The sequence below is a fragment of the Trichechus manatus genome, unplaced genomic scaffold (assembly GCF_000243295.1).
Source record: "Trichechus manatus latirostris isolate Lorelei unplaced genomic scaffold, TriManLat1.0 scaffold00093, whole genome shotgun sequence".
Taxonomy (NCBI): domain Eukaryota; kingdom Metazoa; phylum Chordata; class Mammalia; order Sirenia; family Trichechidae; genus Trichechus; species Trichechus manatus.
Window position 1 is genome coordinate 6,405,530 of NW_004444029.1, and position 8,440 is coordinate 6,413,969.

Here is an 8,440-nt window from a genome sequence, read left to right on the forward strand (position 1 = left end):
CCTGACACAGATTTGAACTGTAAATCTGGATTTTTGAGTTTTCAGTGAAACACATTTCCATCACCTGTTACCATGGATGCTAATTACCAATCTGGAAGTATAAACACCTATGGAAGAGACCCCTTCTTCCTATTCCCCAGACTGGATCCAGTGAGCAACCATGAAGACCTTCATCTTCTTCGCTCTCCTTTGAGCTGCTGGTGAGTCTCCTGTAATGAATCAGTAGGTGTCTATCACAGATGTCTATCACATGTTTAAGTTTGTTCTCTGGAATACAAAAATGAATATTAAACATAGTCTCTGTAGTTAAGAATCCTAGCATGTTGGGACAGCAGTGTACAATATCTAAGCTTATAGGTACTTAAATCTCACTTGTTGGGTACAAGTGCTGCAGGTCAAGAAGATCACGGTGAGCAAGAGTGACCAGGGAGGAAGCACTAAGAGGTAGGACTTGCTCTGAACTTCAAAGGACAGGTACAAACTATGAAGAATGAGAGGTAAGGCAAGGTAGTCTACGTTAAGGAAGTGTCTGTCTTGACCATTCTAAGGATTTGGTGTTACTTATATATATGTACATATATGTATTTGCCCTTGAGTCAACTCTGATCACGGCACATCCACATGTGTCAGAGTAGAACTGTACTCCATACTGTTTTTCATGGCTGATTTTTTGGAAGTAGATCACCAGGCATCTCTGGGTAGACTTGAACTGCCAACCTTTCAATTGGTAGTTGAGTGCTTAACAATTTGCAACAATAATTGTGACTAATCTTGTACACCTTCAAAAATCTATTAGTGTCAGATGCCAGATCTCTCCGAAAAGGACAAGAGCCAAGGGATCTTAGGAGGCAGAGCCATTTTATTTCTCATAAATGAAAGCTATAGGCTTGTGTTTATAACATCTTTGCCAGTGAAGTCTCTCTGGTATAAAATAATATGTTTTTCAATCATGAAAAGAAATAAAGAAATGACTATTTCTATTTTAGATTACTAAATTTTATACTACAAAAACTGAATACTAAAATGTCCCAATTTGGGCAGGCATAATTTCAGTACATCTGTCTAGACACTTGGAAACTTCTTCCTTAAAGTTATTTTAAAATACTTCAACACTAGGGCTCATAATAAATAATCACACACTTTTGGAGTTGTGGGAAATTTTGATAAATTAGAGGGCCATTCTTCACAATATTAAATTAATTGATAAATGTTTTAACAATAATTGGAATAAGGGGAAAGGTTGCGGAGAGAGACCTGATAATGGTTTGTGAAATGACTTTGTGAAACTTTTAGGCTAAAAACAAGAAAATAAATTTAGGAACAAAATTCAAGCCTCCCTTTTCCCTCTCCAGGCCAGAATATTCTCAGGTAGCTTCTAAGGACATCCTTATCCTTATCACATGGGAAAATTGTATATCAACCGCAAAAAACAAACACCCCATGATGACGCAAAGCTTTATTGAAGACCTGTTTGCAGGGCTGCTGAGCAGGGCTCTGGGAAAAAAAAGTGTTCTTTATACCCTCGGGTGGTGGTGTAAGGGGTCTCTGATCTCTGTGTGTGTGTGTGTGTGTATGGTACACATGTAAAGAACAACCTATTTACCAAATTTAACGCATAAATTGAAAATAATATATCATAATGATGTAAGTAGGGTGTATGTTAAAGATATGGAATAATAAGGTTTTAAGACAAATTACCTGAAAACCACCATTTCCTTTTTATGTGGGACAAGAGAACACTGGCTGCTTTTTTCTCACTACTCAGCAATAACTTCATGGTGGAGTAGATAGTTCAAGAAGGATCTAACAGATAGTTCCCAACTTTCTCCCTGTCAGTTGCTTTCCCCACAGATGATGATAACAAGATCATTGGGGGCTGCACCTGTCAGAAGAATTCTCTCCCCTACCAGGTGTCCCTGAACTCAGGCAATCACTTTTGTGGTGGTGTCCTCATCAGTGACCAGTGGGTGGTGTCCACAGCTCACTGCTACAAGTTATAAGTGCCAATGCCAGTATCCCTGTGTTTGAAGATCCATGCATCCTCCAGCTGTGCCAAAGATAGGGAGCCCTACCGAGTCAGGAATGAGGGGTGAAGCATCCAGCTTGTAAGAGCCCCCCGTTCCCCTGAAGTTTAAGATGTGGGGAGGGACTTCCCCATGGAGAGGGACCCTCAGTTCCCTTGATGTCCTCCCAAATGGCAAGACTAATGACATAAGGGTGTGTGGAGTGGGAGTGGTGGGTGGGGAATTATCCTTAGAAAGAGCTTGGGAACATGAATCAGGGTGTGGTCCTAATCATTATAACTCAGCCAAAATAAATAAGAGGCTTGTGGAGGTAATACGATTAAGAAGCATAGCTCTTTCTGTTCCCTTAAATATTCTGTCTCACCTCTGACTTCTGCTGAGTCTCCCTACAATAGTCAGTGATCCAACAGAGGAGAAAGGGCAAGTGCTGACCAACCACCAATACCCTTTCCTCTCCCACTTTTATGGAGCCCGTTCATATCCCCTTCCTACACCTGTCTAGTCTAACAAGATGGAGGCTACGAGTATGTGCTTGTGGTGACACTTACCTAGGGACTAGTCTCACCTCACTGTGTCCCATAGGTCTACCTTGAGTGCACAATCACCTGTGCAAGTGAAAGCTCAAAGGGCCTGATGTCTGTACTTTTGCTCTTGACGGGGCAATTGCGAGGTATGGGGACCTCAAGTTGGATACTTAGGAAACTTTTAATCCTTTAACACAGTCAAATCCAGGTGCAACTGGGAGAACACAACATTGAGGTCCTCGAGGGCAATGAGCAGTTCATTAACTCGGCCAAGCTCATCCGCCACCCCAAGTACAACTCAGCCACCATCGATAATGACATCATGCTGATTAAACTGAAATCCCCCACTACCATCAACTCTAGCGTGTCCACAGTTTCTCTGCCAAGGTCCTGTGATGAGGCCAGCACGCAGTGCCTCATCTCTGGCTGAAGCAACACTGAAAACAATGGCTGTAAGTGCCCCCGGAGCTAAAATGTCCAGTCCGAGAGTCCTAGGGGGAGCGGGCAGGCTGAGGGTTCCTTAGTCCAAGCTGCCACTAAACACAAGGTTCCCAGAGGGCAGTTTTGATGTATGAGGGATCTGAGAATATTTTAATGGAAACAAGGAATATCCCTTTGCTGAGACCATGCAGAAGACAACAAAAATCAACCATGATAAAGATGACAAGGTATTCAACTGAAGAGTGGTTAGTGATGCTGAGAGAACTAGACACTGGGAGGTAAACAGAACAGAGGCTACGGAATTTGGTACTGCCTTCAGTGTACTCCTGCTTGAGAAGGAAGCCTCTACTCTTAAGACTGTGCTTACTAAGGCTTACTGAGACAGAACAGCTTGCTGATTAGAATATTACAGAACAGCGTTCTTCTCCAAAACTAGAAGCCATTGGCAATCTGAGAGAAAGAGTGGGAGTGTTGGGAAGGAGGGGGAGATATAGGGAAGGAAATTCCAGGAATCATGTGGATAATAGCCTTCCATTTTCACTCTTGTCCCAAACAGCCAACTACTTAGACCTCTTGCAGTGTCTGAACACCCCCATCCTCTCTGACAGTGTCTGCTGCAATGCTTAACCAGGCCAGATCACCAGCAACATGATATGTGTGGGCTTCCTGGAAGGTGGCAAGGACTCTTGCAAGGTTCATTTCTCTGCCCTCCTTCTCCTCCCAGCTCGGTCTCACTCCGTTCCATCATATTTCCCTTTTTCTGGAACACGGAAGATTGATTATGAGGGGTAAGGGACAGCTTTAGAATGAATTATAGATTTTCTTTTTTGTTAGGATAACCTTTAACCCTAACACTATACAGAAGATGATTGGCCAATAGTAGGTCAGGGTGAATTTCGCAGGACTATATTGTGCAAAGGAACTTTTGTGGTAGTAGGGATAGCTGGGCAACATTAAATCTCTCGGTCCTCACTCTTCTTGGCCCCACAGGACTGCAGCTGCAGACAGAGATGGGACTAGAAGGAGGAAGGAGGAGAGATACGGGTAGAGCATGGAGACTGAGGGTTGGATTTCCAGGAGAAGAGAAGGTGCTTCGCTCAGGATGGCAGCCTGGGAAGACAGCCCCAGGGTAATGGAAGGCTGTCCTGAGCTATTCTCCCATCTAGGCCCAGCTGAGAGTCCAGACTGTTTTTCCCTTTGCTCAGGAGGATTCTGGCAGCCTTGTGGTCTGCAACGGAGAGCTTCAGGGCATTGTCTCCTGGGTCCATGGTTGTGCTCTGAAAGGCAAACCCAGCGTCTACACCAAGGTCTGCAACTACATGAGCTGGATTCAGCAGACCATCGCTACCAACTAGACACCACCCTGGGCTCACCTGTACCTCTCCATGACCCATCCCCCACTAGTCAACCTCACCTCCTCCCATGTCTGAAAACAGTGTCTAAATAAAGCATTCCATCATGCACCACACGTCCTTGCTTGATGTTATGAATGTCCTCTTTAGATGGTTGGTAAGTAAGAAGGTATACATAGAATTAATAAAAAATTATGTTAAGGGAGAATTTGAAGATTATTTAGTCATTCATTCTGTCAAATCCATATAAATTTACTAATCACCTACTTGCTTAGTTAGGTGGTTGTGCTATAATAGAAATACCACAAGTGGGTGGCTTTAATAAACAGGAATTTGTTTTCTCACAGTTTAGGAGGCTAGAAGTCCAAACTCAGTGTGCGATCTCTAGCGGAATACTCTATCTCTGTTGGCTCTGGGGGAAGGTCCTTGTCTCTTTTCAGCTTCTATTCCTTGTCCCCCTGGTGATCTTCATGTGGCATGGCATCTGTCTTCTCCCACCTGTGATTTCTTAATCTGCTCCATTTATATCTTAAAAAACATTAATTTAAGACACGCCCTACTCTAATACTGCCTCGTTAACAAAAAAAAAGAAAATCATTCTCAAATGGGTTTATAACCACAGGTATAGGGGTTAGGATTGACAGTATAATTTTTTTATACAGTTTAATTCATAACACTACTATATGCCTCTGTATGGAACGTTGAGGATATAAAGATGAATAAGGTTCAAGTTTACTGTTACCTCCCCATCTTTAAACAGATGATGAAGTGAAAATGCAGAAAGTTAAAACCAACTTCCCAAAGCTGGTTGATTAGCTCACTAGAATGCTGAAAGTAGACCCGCTACCCTTATTCCCAAAGCAATGTTGCCGCTGTTATGAAGCTGTAATCTTTCTCTCCCCCTTTCTTCTCTAATCCATCTGAAACTCTGTGACCAGGAAAACCACTCGATGGAGAAACTTTAAACATCACAGATTTCCCTACATCGCCAAGTTTCCACTTACCTCTATCTTCCTGCATTTCCTTTATTTTCCAACTTGGATTCTATAGCTAGAGGCACATGGTCTCTGGAGACAATCTGTGCCCTCTTCCCATCACCTGTATCCCTAAACATCACCCCTGATTATGCACTAATTTAAACTACAAGAAAAAAACAAAAGTACAAGTGCAGGTAAGTTTGCAGAAGAGAGACCTGTTTCCCTGCGGTAGTGAAGGTCTTGGGGGCAGAGATGTCATTTGCTCTCTTCTGCCCTGTCTGGATTGTGCACTACAGAGCCCCTGCTCCAGTTCGTCAAGCTATCCCTCTCCACCCCATCCTTGTTTCGTGGATCCCTGGAGCAGGGTTTCCAGTAGAAGTCCCTACACAGGATCCCAGTGTAGTCCATTGAAAAACTAGAGGTTCCTCTCCCTGGGGACAGTTGGGCAGGTCTGATGTGGAACAAGGGAAAGGACATATGGGGTCTGAGCATGGAAAATGTGGAGTAGGTTTGAGAGAAGAACACGTTTGAGGACTCAGTGACAAGGGAACAATGGAGTACCTTGGGAGGAAAATTTGGGCACCCAGTCCCAAGTCTCTATTTGTAACTCTGGATGACACATCTGTACACAGCATTCCTGAACCCTCATGCTGCCTTATCACTGTTGCTGGGACGAAGTCAAGGTTCCTGAGTCTTGCAGCCAAGATTCTTATATATTTGGACTCAACTGACCTTCCCTCTCTTACCTCCTTTTTTCTTATTGAATTGCTTTTATGCTTGTGGATTGCCTAAATCAATTTTTTAAATAATGTGTTTTTGATGCAGGTGTATACAACAAAACATGTTCCCATTCAACAATTTCTACACGTATTGTTCAATGACACTGATTACATTCTTCACATTGTGCCAACATTCTCATTATTTTCATTCTAGTTGCTTCATTCCCAGTAACCTAGTCTCACTGTCCCCCAAACTTCTCATCTATGCTTTAGAGTAATTATTGACCATTTTTCTCATATAGATGATTTTTTTAAAACAACACAGTACTCAAGGGTGATATTCTTTTACTTAATGAGCTAACCTGCTATTTAGCTAAAAGGTGACATGAAGGGATAGTTTCGGTTTAAGGATTAGAGAGTATCTCAAGGCAATAGTTTTGGGGAGTCTCCAGTCTCAATGGGTCCAGCAATTCTGGATTTTTTGTTAATTTGAAGTTCTGTTCCACATTTTTCTCTCTTTCTATCAGGATTCTTCTATCTGGTCCTGATCAGAATGTTCAGTAGTGGTAGCCAGGCACCATCTAGTTCTTCTGGCCTCAGGGTAGAGAAGGATGTGGTTCATGTAGACAATCAGTCTTGTAGACTAGTCCCTTCTCTGAATCTTGGGTTTCCTTCTTTCTCTTTTGCTCCCAACAAGTAGAGACCAACAGTGGTATCTTAGACGGCTGCCCGCAAGAGTTTAAGACCCCAGATACTACTCACCAAACTAGGATATAGAACATAAACTTTATGAACTGTGTTATGCTTGTCCTATGAGACTGTGACCATAAGTCTTCAAACTAAAAAAACTAATCCCATGAGGTGATTGGTTATGTCAAAAAAGTATCAGTTTCAGTGACTGTTATTTGTTTTATTATACATATATGTATACATATTACATATATATTCATATATGCATATATATATTTATATGCTGTTGTTGCAATGGCCTCAATTAATTTTATGTATAACTCCTCTTTGTTAAGATAAGTAGACTTAGGTTTATTTACCTTACTAAAAATCTTAGTTTTCCCTAGAACAAAATACGCTTAAAAATTCCGTTTCCTCCGAAATGTCTTTCTACTCTACCCCATCACCACTACCAATACACACACCTACTCACCTTACCACTTTATGTAAAGGGACGACTCAGAGACCTGACAAGGTAACTGACATCTATAAAAGATGGGCGATCAGGGCAGAAAAATAGCGAGAAAAGGGCAAACAAATCATTTGTTCTTGATGCCCTCCAACAGCCCATTTTTTGCACATTTGTCGTTTTCTGTCTCTGTTCAAAGACCAACTCTTCACAATTTCTGAATTTCTTTTAAAATGGAAATTCTGAAGTTCTGGCAAAATGGAGCTCTAGGCAGAAGCACCATGCCGTCCCTCCACAGCAAAGATCCGAAAAAATAAGCCAAACAGAGAATACAACAATCCTGAAACCCTAAAACATCAAATGAAGAGATAAAGAACTCAGCCAAGCACCAAATGGAGTGAGAAAACTGACAGAGAACAGAGAGCAAGGAGACATTCATGCAGAGGTCCCCTACCATCTAACGCAGCGCGGATCCACCATCTTCGACTCCTATCGGAGACCAGCAAATGGTGGTACAAGAAAGCAGCCTCACGAAGCATCCAGCGGGAGACAAAACAACCTCTCCACACATAATAATCTCCCTGCTGCATCCTGCCTACCTGCACCATGCGCTTGACATCACACCACAAAGCAGTACAGGCAAGGCCTACTGGAACCTGCCCAGCACTGATTACTGACCCGCCCTGGTGCTGTAGTAAGTGCCAAAAACAACCCGTCCCAGTGACTCCTCTTCAGCTAGACCTGCCCTGCTGTACCATATCCGAGTGACTGACCATGCCAGTTGGAGAAGGAGGTGAAAAGTATTGAGCGCACAGACGAGCAAACAACAAAGAACACACAGTCCGCCTGCTCAAACACAGTCAAATTTTTTTTTTTAAAAAGGGACGAAACAAACAAATCTACAATCAATAAATGAGAAAAATAACTACTGGATGCCCCGAAAACAGCAGACAATATCAAAACATTTACAAAAACAGGACAGGATGGTTCCAGTAGCCATCCAAATTAAAACACCAGATGACTCTCCTGTGGAAGAAAATGCACTAGAACAAACTGATAAGAAATTCAAATCTCTAATACTCAGAATTTTCCAAGAACTGAGGCAAAAATCTGACAGACAAACATGAGGAGAAAATAGACAAATTCATGGAAAACACAGACAAAAAATTGGAAGAATCAGGAAGATGATGCAGGAACAAAATGCCAAAATAAATTCACAACTACAAATTATACAAAAACAACAATTAGAAATCCAAAAGATAAAC

The 8,440-nt window shown here is 42.2% G+C and overlaps 1 pseudogene; it reads left to right on the top strand.

Moving 5' to 3' along the window:
- Nucleotides 1-160: 160 nt before the first annotated feature.
- On the top strand, nt 161-4,344 carry LOC101343530 (trypsin-like; annotated as a pseudogene).
- The last annotated feature ends 4,096 nt before the right edge of the window (nt 4,345-8,440 follow it).